This window comes from Anomalospiza imberbis, chromosome 5, assembly GCF_031753505.1.
Source record: "Anomalospiza imberbis isolate Cuckoo-Finch-1a 21T00152 chromosome 5, ASM3175350v1, whole genome shotgun sequence".
NCBI classification, from domain to species: Eukaryota; Metazoa; Chordata; class Aves; order Passeriformes; family Viduidae; genus Anomalospiza; species Anomalospiza imberbis.
This window is the reverse complement of record NC_089685.1, coordinates 63,500,635-63,517,841: the sequence shown is the minus strand read 5'-3', so window position 1 is coordinate 63,517,841 and position 17,207 is coordinate 63,500,635. Positions and strand designations below refer to the sequence as shown.

At 42.1% G+C, this 17,207-nt stretch overlaps 1 protein-coding gene across 8 annotated transcripts in view; it reads right to left on the bottom strand.

The window, feature by feature from the left end:
* GRIN2B (glutamate ionotropic receptor NMDA type subunit 2B) overlaps nt 1-17,207 on the bottom strand; it is a 217,336-nt gene that overhangs the window by 62,298 nt on the left and 137,831 nt on the right. The gene's annotated exons all lie outside the window — the stretch shown is intronic.

Below are 17,207 nucleotides of genomic sequence, written 5' to 3'. Positions count from 1 at the left end.
TTGAGGAGAGAAAGCAGTCCATTATGTTTTAGACCTGTTCCTTTTGATATCTACATTGCAAAAATTTTCTCCTGACATCAAGCAGTGAACCTACTCTGAAGTCAATGGAATTGCAATGCTTATGCCAGAGGTGAATTTGGCTTCCAAAGGACTTTTCTATGCTGTGATTTAGATAATGAGCCTTCAAAGCTTACGTTGCTGCTATAGCGTGAGTGGAGGAGAAAAAGGGCCAAAAAAGGCTGCAACAGAATAGCCATCTGTTATACTCAAGTCTAGAGCCCAGCTAACTCAGCTGAGCCTAGAGCTCAGCTATGGCATAAAATAAGGGCAAGAAATACTGGAAGTTAATGAGCACCCCATGAGGAAATCCTACCCCCATCTAACAGGACGAAACAGTACAGATGTGTTAATAGAGGTCTCTTTATGAAAACTGCATCCCAGAATACTTTGTGAAGTTAAATACAAGGCAGAAAATGGCATGCAGCATAAAGAATAGCTGGTGCACCGAGCAATCAAGAGGCAGTGGAAATGGCCATATAATTTCGCCTTTTAAAGGCAACTTCATAAAAGCTCATTCATCCATAAAAATGCAGCATTTCTGTTTTCTGCATTCCTAGGAGCTTTCTTGCCTGCCCCCTTTATCTTCAGCTACAGACTTTAGATCTTCTCAAAAGACTAAGAACACCTGTCCTTCCATGCCCAAATATTGCCTCTGCACTTCAAGGTTGTTTTATATAGCTCCTAAGTATTGCCAGATAGGGCTAATCAAAGAGTTCACAGGGCCTCAGACTCTTAATATATATTAAAAGTAATGCAGATGATAACTGTCTATGAATATTACATCACCAGCACAACCACTACCCCCAAAAAAAGAAAAGTATGTCAAGGCAGTATGCGGTGAATACATTTGAAATTTTAAAAAATAGAAATTAATGGGATACGGTTTTAGGTATGGAAGACTAAATTTGTTTCCCAGTTCCTTTGAGAAAACAGAATTTGGCACTCCGGTATCCAATGGAATCTAGACATAATTTTAAATGCCATGGCTTTCAGCCTTCAAATTCTCTTCAGCTTTGATGTCTGCAGGAGCTATTCAGACACCAAGTTACAAACACCATTCATTATGCTATAATACAGGTATTTCATTTCCTCATTGCACCCAAGATCTCCCACTCTCTCCATATATATGTTTAATTTATCTACTCACAGTGTGCAATATCTCCTTTCAACACTTTGAGAGACTGACCTCTGGAAGGTGTTTTTGTGATGCCTAATAAAAGACACCATAATAATGACATTAAAGATGAGACAGCTGATATATGAAAGTCCTAGGGAATTACAGCAACTCAGAAGACAAATATAAGAAGTCCAGAAGAGTGGAAGTTGAGGCAGTTAAATCATTGTGGATATATACTGGTGATAGACAGGAAGATAGACAAACTTACACACATAGAAGATAGAGATGAAAGAGAAAAACAAAGATAAGGCCAAGTAAGGCAATAAAAAGCAAAGACTGACTTAAAGAAAAAAATAGAAGAGACAATATGTAGCCTTTATCCTTCTTCCAGGATTACAGATGCTGTGCAGAAGATGACCTGCCAACCTTCCAACCTCACCTTGAAGACATCAGTTGGCACACAGCGCACACACAGTGAGTGACTGCAACAGCTCTTGGGACCAAGCAGACCCTTGGGCTAGATGCACCCACTTGTTTCAAGTGAGAGAGATTCCTCATGAGCCCTGGTCCCTTGCTTCCCTTCTTTCCTGTGACAGCCTCTACTCACTATGTTGACCATGGTCCAAAGGAACTGTTCCAACACACAGGAACCATCTGAACCTCTAACCATACACAGCACATCACAGAAATGCTCCCTCCATTGGGGACCAGGTAAAAGTGCTGACACTGTCACTGATGCTGCCACTTAGTGCCGCCAAAGGGATTGCTGCAAATCAGGAAGCTCTGAGATTCAGAGTCCATTGCCTGTTGTGCAGTCTCTCTCCCTTTCTCCTCAGTTCTCCAAATTACAACTAAACAATGCCAATTCACTAAATCATTGTTCATAAGACTTATTTTCTACATCTCTGATTACTCTCGCTGCTTCCCCCAGTGTCATTCTAGTTTGTTCAGACCTTTTGTGAAGTGCTATCCACAGAACTGCAGAGAGATTTTAAGCCTTACCATCACCCAGCAAAGCACAGAGATTACATCATATGCCTTGCAGGCTAAACTCCTATTTATATGCCCAAGTACAGCATTTGCCTCTTTCTCAACAATACACAACCATGTTCAGCTTGTGATCCTCTTTTATCCTTTCCCCCAATCCTCTTCTGCAGAACTGTGATCTAATTGATCTTTCTCTGCACTGTATTTATGTAGTCTATTGTTCCTGCCAAGGTACAATAGTTTGCACTTGTCTCTATTGAATTACATCACACTTTTTCAGTGTACCTCTGGTTTGTCAAGAGCATTATTAATTCTAACCCTATTCTCCATAAAATTTACAGTCCCCCCCAGCTTTCTGTCATCTTCAAATTTAATATGCAAATTCTACATCAACCACCAAGTCTATTAAAGAAAACATTGAACTGAAATGAGCACAGGACAGACCCTCACAGAACTCCAGTCCATTCTATCTTCCCTTTTGACATTCTTATTCATTTTTGCATGCATTTGTTATTCACTCTCCTCAAGACCTTGTTCCTCTAGATTGCTAGCAAAGAATGATAAAAGAGATGAAAAAACCTTACTGGAGTCCAAGTAGATGAGACCTTAAGTTTCACCTCTGTCCAAAATGCCTGTTACCTTGTTACATAAAGATATGAAGTTGGTCTGACATGACTTGTTCTTAGCAAATCCTGGTGGACTTCTACAAGTCTCCATGTCATTGTTCAGATGCTGACGAAGAGTTTAGTTGATAACTAATTTCATATGCTTTCTTAGAATCAGGGTTAAGCAACAGTGATTCCATAAATCTACAATTCCCGAGCTCCTTTCCCTTCTGCTCCCCCTGATCTTTTTTTAAAGACAGGCATTGATGTTTCTCCAGTATCTGGCAAGTAACAGCTGGGTCAGCTTTACACGTACAGATTCAATGCAGTGCCTTCAGTGAATGCCCTTTCTGTACATTTGCTTTGAAAATTGAGCAGGTTGGGTATGTAATGTGTTGCTGCAATAGGAGAAAGGAGGTTGTTACTAAGCAGTTTAGTCAGTGTATCTATGACTCCATCTGCAGCATCTCAACTATTTCAGTCCTTCCTGCCACTCCACACTCAGTTTTGTCAATATGCCTCTGTCCTGCTAGAAGCATCCCCAGCTACCCTGTCCTGCTTACCCTATCCAACCTGTGTGCTCTGCAGGGACTGATGTTAAGCTGATGGCTTGTACCTTCCCTGCTGTGACAGTTCTCACCCATTGTCCTGGTTTCAGCTGGGATAGGCTTAATTTTCTTGCTATTAGCTGATACAGTGCTGTGGTTTTGATTTAGTATGAGAACACTGTTGATGTTTTAGTTGCTAAGTAGTGCTTACTTGAAGTCGAGGACTTTTCAGTTTCCCATGCTCTGCCAGCGAGTAGGTGCACAAGAAGATTGGGGAAAGCACACCCAGGAGAGCTGATTTGAACAAGCTGAAGGGATATTTCATACCACAGAATGTCAAGTCTGGTATATAAACGGAGAGGAGTTGTTTGGCAGTTATCAGTTGCTGCTCAGGGATGGGTTGGGCATAGGTCAGCAGGCATTGACAAATTGTATTGTGTATCACTTGTTTCTCTTGGGTTTTATTATTCTCTTTTTTATAGTCCTTCTTATTTCTATTATTATTATAATATTTTATTTTAACTATTAAACTGCTTTTATCTCAATATATCAGTCTTACCTTTTTCTGATTTTCTTCCTTATCCCACTGGCAGAGGTTAGCAAGGGACTGCTTGGTACATAGCTGTTGGCTGGCATTAAACCACAGCACCTACTCTTCCTCCTCCTTCTCCATCTCTTCTGAGACATTTCAACCCTGACTTCCTGCTCCCTCCTGCACCCACAGCTGTGTCAGGGCATCTTTCACCTCAATAAAAGCAGCTAATCCTGGGCAGGCAACAAGTTGTGAAATGTTTCAGTGTGAAAACCCAAGCTGTGGGAACCCACAAGATGATTCGAGGTCTGCTACACTTGTTCCAGTTACAGCAGAGGACAGGCTGGACAAGAGTGATCAGGGAATAACCCACTGGAGGAAGAAGGCAACTGAACTGTGCTCTGGTGTGAGAAGTGGAAGTCAACAGCAGACACAAGTTCTATGCTGGAAGAAGTGAAGCAGTTGGGACAACTGGAGAAAGGAAGTTTCTCTATAACTACTGAGAGATCAATTAACTGGTGTGCTTGGGAAACAGTGCTGTTCCAGCAATGAGCTGTGATGGGCAAAATAGCATTTTCATGTACTAAATACCATGTGCATTCTTCAGTGCAGACAAGGACTCAGGTGCTCATCAATTATTGAGCTTGCTTGAAAAGGCATTTAGAAGAACTGCACAAGAGGCCAGTCTGCAGTTCTACCTCAGTCCCAACTGGGCTGCTCTTAGCAACCCAGCCAGTGAGAAGGAAAGAGAAAGGTGGAGGTGGGGGGGAGAGAAAAAAGTAAGAAGAGAGAGAGAAAAGGGAAGGGCCTTTTCCTTGCCTCCTTGATGCCCCATAGTATCACCCTTTTCCTTCCAGAGCAATTCCTGTTTTCCTCAGGATGCAGCCCATACCCTCTGAGGCCAGCTCCAGGACTGCAGAGAAGACCTTGGATTGGAGTCAGGTAAAGCCAAGGACCCATCCTTGCCCCAGCAGCACTGTTACACATCCTGACCACAGCACTGCCCCAGACCTCAATGGACTTCACAGCTTTACAAAGAGCTGCCGTAGACTATGGCATAGCTCAGTGAGCTATGAAACATCTGATGCTCATTTGTGTCAATGGCCATTTAGGGAAAAGCACAAACAGCCCTTACCCCAAATGAGTTGCCAACATATAAACTCCCACCCCATCTATCAAACACATTTTCACATGGGGATATGATAGAAGACTTTCTCCTAACAGCACAAGCCTATGCAACCACAGCACTTCACCGGGAATGTTGGCTATAGCCAGCATTTAATTTACACCATTGTTTTGGATATGAAGCACAACTCTCCAGAAAATCGCATGTCTAGGTGCAGCTCTCTCAAGAGATTCACAGCTGATGTGCTTTCAAAAAGAGAAAATGAGAAGAAATCTCAAGCAACAGCTGCAATCTCAAGAAACATTCACTCACAATCACGCAGAACATTTCTATTTGTGAACTAGATTTCCTTGGATGTGAAACGTCACTCAAGCCACATAACAAGCATGAAGCTAAAATTTGACCAACCACAGAATTATACTAGCACTAAAAAGTGTTTTTTTATTAAAAAGAGAGTTTTTTTTATTCACAGTAATAGAATTTGAAAAATACTTAGTAAAGTCAAATTCTAAATGCTTTTTTTTCAAGATTTGTGTTACAATTTTGAAATTTTAAAGAATGGTTGGGTCAAGCACACATAGAATAAAGTATATTTTGGATCACCATGATCCTCAAAAGGCAGAGCTTTCTAAAACTGGAGATTGTAGAAGACTATATACAATTATAGAAGACCACACCAAAATCAAATTGCTTACAACCCAGAAAAGAAACAAAGTCTTATGTTTTGAATCTAGAGTCTTGAAAAAAGTGGCTACAAATTTGTTGAAATAAATTTCTATTAGTGTCTTTCATTTAGGATCACACATACATGCTTTTGGGACCTTCTCCACAAACTAGAGCATGAGGTTATGGAACTTGCTGCCATAGCACGACAATAGGGAACATGTCTTGATGCTGAAGAAAAGACTGAGCACTCTTAGGTTTAGAAAACACTCCAGAAGTTGCAATGGCAATGATTACAAAAAAGCAAAGACAAAGAAACTTGCATTTATAGGAGTGGTAAAAACTCTTGTGGTCAATCAAGAGTGAAAGAGGCAACGGTGGCTTTAGGCCCTGCACACACACATAACAAGGCAGTGTTCCACACACAGTGCAAGGACCAGTATCTCTTAATTCACACACAGGACCAGTACACTTCCATATCCACCTGTTAGGCCCAACCATCCATATACAGATCTGCAACTTTCTGCAGACATCAAACACCACTTACCTATGCCCCTCAAAGAGCAACATGCAAAGTTTTGTCTGCCCTACAGCACCTTGCAGAAGCATCATCTCCTGAAAACACTGCAACAATGATCAAGATTCACACCCAGTACCAACCACTGCCTTCTCACAGCCATGTTGACGTTTGTTTCTAGGCTTACATTTGGTGTATTGGGTGCAGAAGCAGACAAAAGCCAGAAGCTAGCCTGGATGATAAGTGTCAAGCAGAACACAACATTGCAGACTTTCACACTTGGCATTCTGGTTGCCTGAAATCTTTGGCCATTGAACAGAAGTCCCAGACTGCAGCCAAAACAAGATAATAAAGAGGATAAAAAAAAAAATCACCCCAAAACTAAAAACTAAGACTATTTTCCCCCAAAGACAAAACACGGATGGGGAATCTAGCTCTTTCAATTATGTTTAAGCCATTCCACAAATAAATCCACCTCTGCTTACTGTCCTGGCTTACGGGAAACTCTGAAAGAACACAGCTTTGAACCTAGAATTAATCCAGAAAAATGCTTGTCTCTAGAACAGTTTTATTTCTTTTCCTGGGTTCCCGAGGGCCACACACTTAAAATATCCAAGGGACAAAGCCTTATATATGAAGTCCAAATCACTGGATACTTAAATTAGTCCACTGGCATTTTAACAGTTCTCAGCATCTGTGGAGGAGCCTGGAAGGACAGCCTGAAGATGCAACTCACTCAGCTCACCAGAAAGCAGAAGTAGTCCTGCCTTGCTACTGAAAAAATGGGACATTATGTCTTGAGCCACTCTGAAGTCTCAGACATCATTTATTGCCCACATTAAAACACTACCTGCTGTGGAGATACACTTCTACTCATGAGCGGAAAAATCTGTAGCTTAGAGCAGAGGTTTCATAGCAGCTGCTGAAAGAAAGTCCACTATTTCTGATTATCAATGAAAGTTCCTTGATCTGTCTTCACCATGAAGTTAAGTGGCAGAGACGTTGGACTGAAGGAGATGTTTAGGATTTAACATGTTCTTTCAAGAACTACTTCTCTCCACCACCTCTTTCTCTTTCCACAGTAAAATTTCAGCTGCCATTTCTCAAAATACATCTTCCTCAACAGTCAGGAAAATTGGCTTCTGTATTTAGGGAAGGGAGGGAAAATTGTCATAAGGACAGTTCCACCTCTCCTCTCTTGGCTGTCTTGGGGAGTTTGTGCACAGATTTAAGAATGAATTAGTCTACACCACATGCCATCCATCACAGGCTGCAGGGGTACTACAAGAAGGACCTAGAACAATCAAGCATCATCCTTTCAGAGGCAACTGCCACCTTACAGTGTTGCATTAAAAATTGCTGCTGTAAAACAGGTAATAAGAAAAGAACATTTGCCCACAGCCACAAGTCAGAAGATTTTTGGTAGCTAGCATGGTTTCAGGACAGAGAATTACAAGATGTCAAAATTTTCCTATTCTCAAGTAAACTAATTTTTTGGGAATGGCAGTACAGAGGAAATTCTCATTCTGAGACAATAAATATTGAACAAATTTATCCCAGAAATATGCCCCTTTGTAAACTATACTGTCAAAAGACTGAGAATGAAAATCAAAGCAAATAAAATTGTGTCTTCTTCAGGGGGATTTAGAAAATATATCATCACAGAGAGTTTTAGTGAACTGCAGCAAAACCCTTTAGGGGTTTGCTCTGAATGTGGCAAACTGTAAGAAGTAAGGGACACTTTCTCCAGAAGAGAAGCCAGAAAAAGAAGGACAAGTAGTTTATTAGCCAACAATGATGCTCCAGGCACCACAGATGTAAGATTTGCCAAACCTCATAAGATCATTAGGTTTATTTACTTCCCATTCTGTATTGTGCATTATTTCAATCTCTCCAAGTGCAATAGCAATAAAATTGAAAAACATCCATGGAAACACTTCCAATTAACACAAGGTCAGAAAAATTATATTAGAGACCTCCACAGCCCATAAAGAAGAAAACCATCTCAGAAACAGCCTCAGCAAGCAGGCAGGCAGTGCAACTTGTCATGAAGGTCATCAACCTTTTGCCTGTGTTTTACCAAGAGCACAGAAGAAAGTATCAGTGTCTAGCATCCTGTGTGAATACCACACCACCTGTAAGCTACATGCACAAACCTGGTTTCAATCCAGGCTGAAAAATAAACCTATAAAACACTGAGGATGCAAAGCCACAGAAGGCTCTGAAGAGCAGATTCAGTACCTTCAGTTGCACCAGAAACACAAAACAAGGTAGATCTACCCCTGAAAAAGATATGTACTGTAGGGTCAGTGTATGAGCACTGTTCAATGAAATATCTCTAACCTCACTATGACTTTGGCACAGGCTCCTATACACCCAGTAGCGAGAGAAATAATGACTGCAGTAAGAAGGGAAAAAAACACAGCAAGTAAAATAATAAAAAAATGTTTTTAAACAGCTGTGGCATTATGTCTTGTCTGCATGTCCAACACTAAATAGATGGGACACCCCGGTACCAGGAGATCAGCCATCCAGTCTCATTTCATGGGCAAATTGGAACACTGTCTAGTGCTTTTCTGAGTTCTTGTGGTCTCTTCCAGTCAAGTCTGAGCCTTGAAAATGACCAAAAACAGATGCTGCTCACACTCACATGGAGGTCTTATCCCTCAGACCAACCACCCTTATAGAGATAAGCAATTACCTTAAACTACCCTGAAGCTGAAGTGAACAGAATGGAGGTGTTAATGAAAAGCTTGTGTCTGACTCAGCAACTGGATCATGGTAATTACAACCTTCACAGCTTCCCTGTTCCCAAACCTAAGCTAAAACAGGTGAAGAAAATCAGAGATTTTTCAGATCTACTTCTGCACAGCCAACTCAGAAACTACCTTCACCTGCAAGGAAACCCTCTGACAGGCAGGCAGATAAAGGGAGAGGTCATCTACTTTAGAAGATAGGTGTTTGCAGACTCTCTTAGAGCTTCTCACAGAAAGCTGGTAACCTGTCTCCATCTCTTTCTATAGAGGCCATAGTGATATCAGAAAATCCTTGAAGTCAGTTCCAGTTTCCAGTGCTGTCAGTGCTATGCTGCAGGTAGATTGTTGACTGGCCACGTGGCAGTCAGTATTCAGTTCATTGCTCTGCAAAGTGCTGCAGAAACAGATGACCAGTTACTGCAAAATTTCAAGCAGAAATAACCTTGGCTTAGTCTCTTCCCCAAGATCCACGTTTGTAATCAAGGATGCAGTCAATTTTCTTTCAACACAGATCTCATGAGAGTCCTTTATTTTAAACCTTCCCACCTCTTCCCCCTTTTCTTGGTTATCTTCCTTTTCTGACTTTGCTGAGTTTTCCACAACAATCCTGTCCAGCACTGTCTGAAGGGACAATGTTGGGAGAACATGAAAAGACTTCCTCAGCATGTGCATCTCACATTAAGAACCAGGCAAGTACTGCTGTCCCAACCTACCAGCTGACAGAGATTGTGCTTGTGCCCCAGAAAGAGAGGCTGGGTCAGGAACTGCAGTACCATTTTTACAGCATCAATATAGCTCAGAATAGTCTGGTTTGCAGCAACAGAAGTGGGAGAGAGCAGAAGGCAGCAAGGAAAACTTACACGCTTTGCATGTCACTATAGAGGATGGTGTCTGGGTGGTCTGTGAGAGAGACCTTTCAAGAACAGAACACCTCTTTTTTTGCTTTAATTTTTAGGAACCATCTTGCAAATTGTGATGCTAAATATTTATCATTCATTCTTGTATCTCCTTCCAATAATTTCTGTATACTTCCTGCCACACAGCTGTGCCCATGTTCACCAAACCCTTCATAAGCCCTCAACAGGGTTCACAGCTGCAGATATGTCCAGGATCACAGAATAGTTTGAGTTGGAAGAGACCTTGAAGATCCTCCAGTCCCAAACCCCCTGCAATGGACAGGAACACCTTTCACTAGATCAGGTTTCTCAAAGCCCCATCCAACTGTCCTTGAACACTTTCAGTTCAAGGATCTCAGCCTTGAACTGATTTCCATCCCTAGCTTTTTCCTCAGAAACCAAGGCTTGGTTATTCCATCAGCATCTGCACAGCCTTGCATTTATCACTGCAGAACTTTCTGGAGCAGAGAGAGATGATAATTTCCTCTGAAGGAGGTACAGTGGCTAAAAGTATTTTCTTTTTTTAATACCAGAATCATCTGGTTCGTGTTTCTGGCTTCCTGAAGCACACAAAAATATACATTTGAATAGAAATGAGAGGAGGTCCCTGACTTCTACTGCTGAAAATTTCAAAATAGTAGTCAAAAATCTGAGATAAAAAACAAAACAAACAAAAAAATGTGCCCATTTGTAGCCATAAAAGACTCAAGAGTATCACTTTTCAATATTTCAGACTTCTCAAAAGAGTTAGGGTGCCTCAATGAAAATAAACACTTCAAAAAAATATTTCTGAAATACTAATTTTCCACCAAAAAAACTTTCAGAGGTTTTTCTGCAAGTTAATTCAATACAAGTTGCTTCAGGCCAGAGTAACTCAAATACATATGTTTGCACATGTAGGCCTCTTTCCCAGGGCCTACACTTAAGTATTGTAACAAATCAGCATCAACAGCTCTTCAGGTTACATGTCCCTGCAACAAAGCCCCAGTGAGTAGAATAGACACACCAGTGCTTCTTCCAGGATAACAGCTGCACTTCCATAATATGAATATCTTCATTATATCCCTTTTGGTGCATTTCTCTACAAGAAATTATACTTAACAGTTTGCCTTCCTGGGATAAGTTACCAGTAGAAGCCATACTAATTGAGAAGTCCTCAACTTGAAGTCTCTGCCTTACTTTCTATCATCCCTTTAGAAACCCTCTACTGCCTTTCACTTCAGCTTTGCACATCTGTACTTGTCTCAGGGACAGCAACTGAGGTGGGACAGAGCACCCAGCACAAGGGCAGAAAGCACATAACATCCCAAGGGCTTGTGACATGGGCTTCATCTTCACCTTGCATCCTTTTTTATCCACTTTGACCCTGGATGCAGACCAAGCCAAGTCAAATAGCAGCCTCCCATAACATCCTTCTCCTGCTGCTGGCTCTACAGAAACAGAGCCAGCATACATAACATCCTTCTCCTGCTGCTAGTTTGACAATCCTCAAGGCCTCCTTTTCCTGGGTTCCTCCATTCTGATGCCAGAACTGACATCCAATACCCCCAAATTCTGGTTTTGCCCATTGCGCCCCACTTTGCTTTCCATGGTTCTCACTGTGCCCTTCACATGTGCCGCTTAGTCTCTGAGGGCTTCTCCTAAACCATCTTCTGACTTTCCCACAGGCCCACCTATTTGACCCTTGAGCCTCTTCTGAAGTCTCCCCTGCAGTGCCCTGTCTGCTGCAGCAGCCCTCAGGGAATGTGAACACTTTCTGGGGGATAGGTCACCCCAGCAGCTGGCCCTGTGCTGCCATGAGGAGTCTGTGAAAACACAGAGCTTATCCAGGTCCTTTAGAATGTAGTGCCAACAGAGCAACAGCACTTGTGAAGCAGAGAGGAGACCCACAGGACCCACACTCATCCTAATTGAGCCTGTTTGAGGTTGGACTTTTCAGGCTCTCTCTGTACCAGAGGGAGCAAAGGTGCTTTTGAGCAGGGCTGACTTTTAGGCACTTTGAATTGCCACCTGGAAGAGTCAGTCTCATGACTGGTCACAGGTCCAAGCTCATAATTTTCACTTCCCTGCTCTGAGCCTGCTCAGGAGCAGTGGTGTCAAGCAGCATCCCAGATACCAGCAAGGCTTTGTGCTAAGCTCCCCTTGTCCTGTGAGACTGTGCTTGGAGGTCCTGCTTTCCTCAGCTGCCTTCATCATCCACATCCTCTACCTACTCCTGCAGGCACTGCACAAAAAAGGCAAAGGTCCCTTTTCTGGAACAGGACTTGAAAATGCCTTATCTTTTGCTCACATTTCCTTCATTTCAGATCCCAGCTGAAATCACGGGGAACATTTTTCCTCCCTTACCTACCCCTTTCACTGCCCTCTGTCAGAATTATTCAGCTCTCTGAAGCATTACAAGATACACTATATAGGAAAGATATGGCAGAAGAAATTAAATAGTATTGTTAAGTATCTATAATTACCCCAAGTAATTTTTTTCCACAGTGCAGCAATTTGAAATCTCTCACAGCACTCTCTTTGGAAAGCAGATGTTGACCATGTCAGCTGTGTGCTAAGAATGCATTTTCATGAGTTGCATTTCTTGGAATTTTCAAAGTGATGGTGGTGGCAGAGGGGGATGATCCTGGAAAATTCCACCCGTGCAGGCACAAAGCAGGCAGTGCAGAGACCTGCCATCCTCCTCAGGGTATCAGGGCTTCTCAGCCCTTTCTCTCTGTCATGGCACCAACTGGGCTGGCCCCGTCAAGCAAAGGAAATTTCTTCTACCTTTCTGCCCATAGGAAGGCAGGCAGTGCTCCTGGGGGAAGAGCACATCTGGGAGAGAGAGAGTTTCTCCTGGAGGGGGGAGATTTTTGCTGCTCTCCCTCTAGAGAAACACACTGACAGACATGGAACAACGAAAACAAAAAATTTGGTGGATATTTCTGCTGTCTGTTCCTCACCATCTCCTTCCCATGTGGTCTGTCCTGTCCCATAGGCAACAGCTACAGCAACCAGGCTCCCAGCACATCCATCAGGCTACTGTTCTGTATTTTCTGAAAGAACCCACTCTTTCCTGATACTACATTTAAATGCACTTTTGCTTTACACCCCCTACCTCCCATTACTCTTTAATTACATTCGCTTGGATTGCCTTAAAGAAGTCCTTCCTTTTCTTATTGAATATTCCCTTCAAACACTTGCAGAAAGTTATCATACTCCCTATCTAGCAAAAATATATATTTGGGAAAAATCTATCCTCTGGAACCAGGCAAAGGTCCAGTGAGACACAGGTGAGCCAGAGGAAACAGGTTTTAACTAAAGTTCAAGTAACACTGCACAATATACCCTGGGAATTCTTCAGTGTTTATTTGAGACAGGGGACTTCTTAATGGAGGAAGTTCCTAGTGCTAATTTCACTAGACTGTACTCTTTTAATCCTTATTTATTTATAAGACAGTGTCTCCATTAGTCCCAGGCTGGAGCAAGGTGTCTGGGCAATGAGCAGGAAAATTTATACACACACAGAACTTATTCTGGACCCAAATAGGAAACAGAGCATGGATAAGACAAACATTCAAATAGACACATGGAGTTCTCTATGGGTCTGTTCCTCAGCCTTTCCAAAAACCGAGACCTCAAACAGCAGTAACCTGTAAGAAAAAGAACAGGGCATGAACCTGGTGGAAACTACAACTGCTGATCCATACACACAGGACAAGCTCCAGGAAAGCAGCTGTCCACAGGTAACCCCTGTCAAAGGTGAAAAAAGCTACAGAAATGAGATGCTGCCATAATCCCAGCAGTCTTTACAAGGCAAACATAATTTAATGCAGCAATACAAAGAACTCTCGCCTTGGTGAAAATGAGCACACATCTAAGAAGGAAAGCAAATAGTTTCCACTTCTAAAAAAGAACAAAAGTAAAGCACTCGCCGAAAGAAGCGACCTGAGCAATCCTGAATTCTTAAAACACCCAGATGATGCTTAGAGCAAACAGTTAACTCAGCCTGCCAGAGCTGATCTCCAGCAGCAGACTGCAGAATGGACTCTTTCTGTTACTTCCAGATCTCCCAGCTTGGACAGTGAGGCTGTTGTATGACACTCTTTAGACTGGAAATCTTGCAGCATATCTCTGCTGTCAAGTGCTGAACCCAATATAAATTGATTTACCAGCAAAGACTATTTCCTCTCAAAAATCCCATGATTACATAAACAAGGATGAATCTAAGGGGAGAACAAAAAGATGTGCAACACCTGTTAGCATTCAGATTTCACTCTGCAGTTTCTCCAGTCACATAAGTGCTCACACTTCATGTTCCACCACTGACCAAAATGGTACTCTGATGAAGCTGTGAAAAACCAGATTTTTCAAAGCAAGATATGAACAATTAAATAAAAATATATTTTTAAAAATTAAAGAAACTACTTCAATCTAAACCCAGGTATTTCTTCCATCTACACCCAGGTTTGTTTGCTTTTTGGAATTTTCCACTAATCAAACTCAGTCATTCAACACACAAAAAAAAAATCATATTCTTTACCAGACATGAATAATAAAACTGATGGAAATTTGGATCAAAACACACTTCATGTACTCATTAGCAACAAAGTAGCAACTAAAAAAAGAAAATAAACAATAAATTCCCAGTCCCAAAAGCAAGGCCTTTCTCATGAGAGGTGACAGAGACCACAGTTTGAGCCTCCATTCTGAGTCAGGCTGAAATGATTTGAATACAGTTTTCCCACTGCCTTCTGTCTGTCCTCACTGTTTGCCTAACAAGACTCTGGGTTCTGGGGGAGGATGCTGCCATTTTCTCCTCCACATCACCTCTGTGAATGGTACCTAAAGGCTTTTGTGATTCTACATGAAAACACCAAGATGACCATTTTCATTTACAGCAATAAAACTTCAAAATAAATCCTCCATATCTGGTCAAAATTAATATTTTCATTGATCCTGAACTATGTTTTTTCACAGACTCATTTGTTTGTCCCACCATATTTCTGAGGCTGGGACATTATCATCTGGAAAGAGAAGGACACAGGCCTTATCACTCTTCTTATTTAATGATCCATGTCATTTTTCCCACAAACAGACTTTGTGGACAAATTTGGCCAGAATCTAATTAAAAATTCCTTGCCTCCTTCTGCTTGAGACTCCTGTTCCTTACCTTACATGGTTGTGCAACGCTATTTTGCATCGTTAAACAGCCTAACCCCATTCCACCACACGAGCAGCTGAATGTTACTCATAGTGAAATGTTGTCTCTATGTTAATTTTGCAAAGTGCTTAGGATCCTTCTCGAAGGAAGGAACAATGGAAATGTAAGCCATTATCATGTATGGGAACTGAAGAAATAAACCTAAGGGAAACATGCACCAGAAGCTGCCACACAAAATGCAGACCAATTTGAAAGCGTAAAGGGGAACAAGAAAACAGCTGTCAAACAGCCTCTCAGGCTTGGCATGGTGGGAGACATTGCAGCATGCAGCTAGCCCAGCAGAAGGAAATTAAGTAAGACTGTCAAACTGCTGACTTAGCAGAAGACAGTACAACTCCTAGCACATTTTGGAATTAAACCCAGGTCAGTAAATGCCAGGTCCTTTCACAAGGAAGAAAGGCCAAAGGATGGTGACAGAAACTGAGACCACTACAAGGCTAGGAAAGAGTCAGAGCCAGGATCTAACGTTACCAAAGGCAGTCTGAAAAAATTATAGACTCGAGGAACACAAATGAGGCTGAACATATTGTATGCTCAAATCAATGACACTGAGTGCATGCCAGAGCTCATGAGCAGCAAGAGTAACTCAAGTACAGAGTAGCTTCAGTGATAACCACAGCTTTAACGCTGAAATACCTTTGAAAAACAGCTGAGAAGTTTACACATAACAGTGCGGAGAACACCACGACAGAAAAGATTGTCCTGGTCTAGTGAAAAATACCATCAAGATGCAGTTCAGCATCAAGCTAAATCAACCACATACAACTAGGGTTCAAATACAAAACAAGGAGCATGTGAGAACAAGCATGGTAACACTGAACCAACACCAGAGGAGAGAAGCAAACCAAGCCAAAGACACAACAAACAAGCTATTTCTTACTGAAAAATGTCTGAGCCATTTAATATTAAAAAAAAAAGTTATTTCAAATTAATTCAGAAGCAAATATGGCCAGACTTTTACTGCAGGAAAATCAAACTGCCAAAATCTTACCAAAAACAAACAGAGAAGTGGAGGAGGAGGAAGAAAAAGAAAAAGGCAAAAGAAAGAAAAACATAGGGTGCTATGAACATGCAGCACTTCCTTCTCTCAAGCCCCATGGAAGGAAAACAGAGCCTCCAGATAATAACATTCAGATAATGTAAAAATAGAAGAAGCAGAGGATTCACAGGCCAAGCAAAGATGTCGTTGACATGAGACAGTTTCTAGCAAATGCAAGTGAACAGATGAAAACACACCCTCAGGCATTGGGGGCACATTCACTCACTGTAAGTCTCCTTCAGCTGCAGCTCTGCTAGTTCTTTCTCCAGACTCAGTTTGGTTGGGTGCTAGCTTTCTGTGCCCTCATCTCTTCATGCATTTCAAATCTTAAAGCTGCCTAAATTGCCATACTTTCTTCAGCTGCCTTTTCATAGCACAGTCTGGCCACCAAAAGCAACAGGAAATAAACTGCCTATTCCAATAGCACCGGTGTGGCTCCTCACTGCTACAGACTCCCTGAAGTGATTCCAAGTAGAAGACTGGGTACAAAGCAAGGGAAAGTGAAAGGGGCTATGCTGTGCATCTGTCCAGGGCTGAAGGATACATAACCTGTTCACATCACTCCTGAGTGAAGTACAGATGAAGTAATTATCGTTGGGCTGATAAATAGTCACAGAATCACAGAATCTTAGAATATCCTCAGTTGGAAAGGACCTACGAGGATCACTGAAGTCCAGCTTCTGGCCCTGGACAGGACCATCCCAAGAATCACACCATATACCTGAGAGCATTGTCCAAACACTTCTTGAACTATGGCAGCCTTGGTGCTGTTATCACTTCCCTGGGGAGCCTGTTTCAATGCCCAAACACCCATTGGGTGAAGAACTTCTTCCTAATATATAGCTTAAACCTCCCCTGGCACAGCTTCATGCCATTTCCTTGTGTCCTGTCACTGGTCACAGAGAAAAGAGATCAGTGTCTGCCTGGCCGCTTCCCCTTGTGAGGAAGAGCTCCACTTGATGATCCTTGTGGGTCCCTCCCAACTCAGAATGTTCTGTGATTCTGTGAAGCCGTGAATTCTGTGAGACTGCTATGAGGTCTCTGCTCAGTCTCTTCTTCTCCCAGCTGAACAAGCCAAGTGACCTCAGCCCCTTCAGTCAGCCCATTTGTACATGGAATTCGGGGAAAAATCACTCCTGTGTTCAGATTCAAATC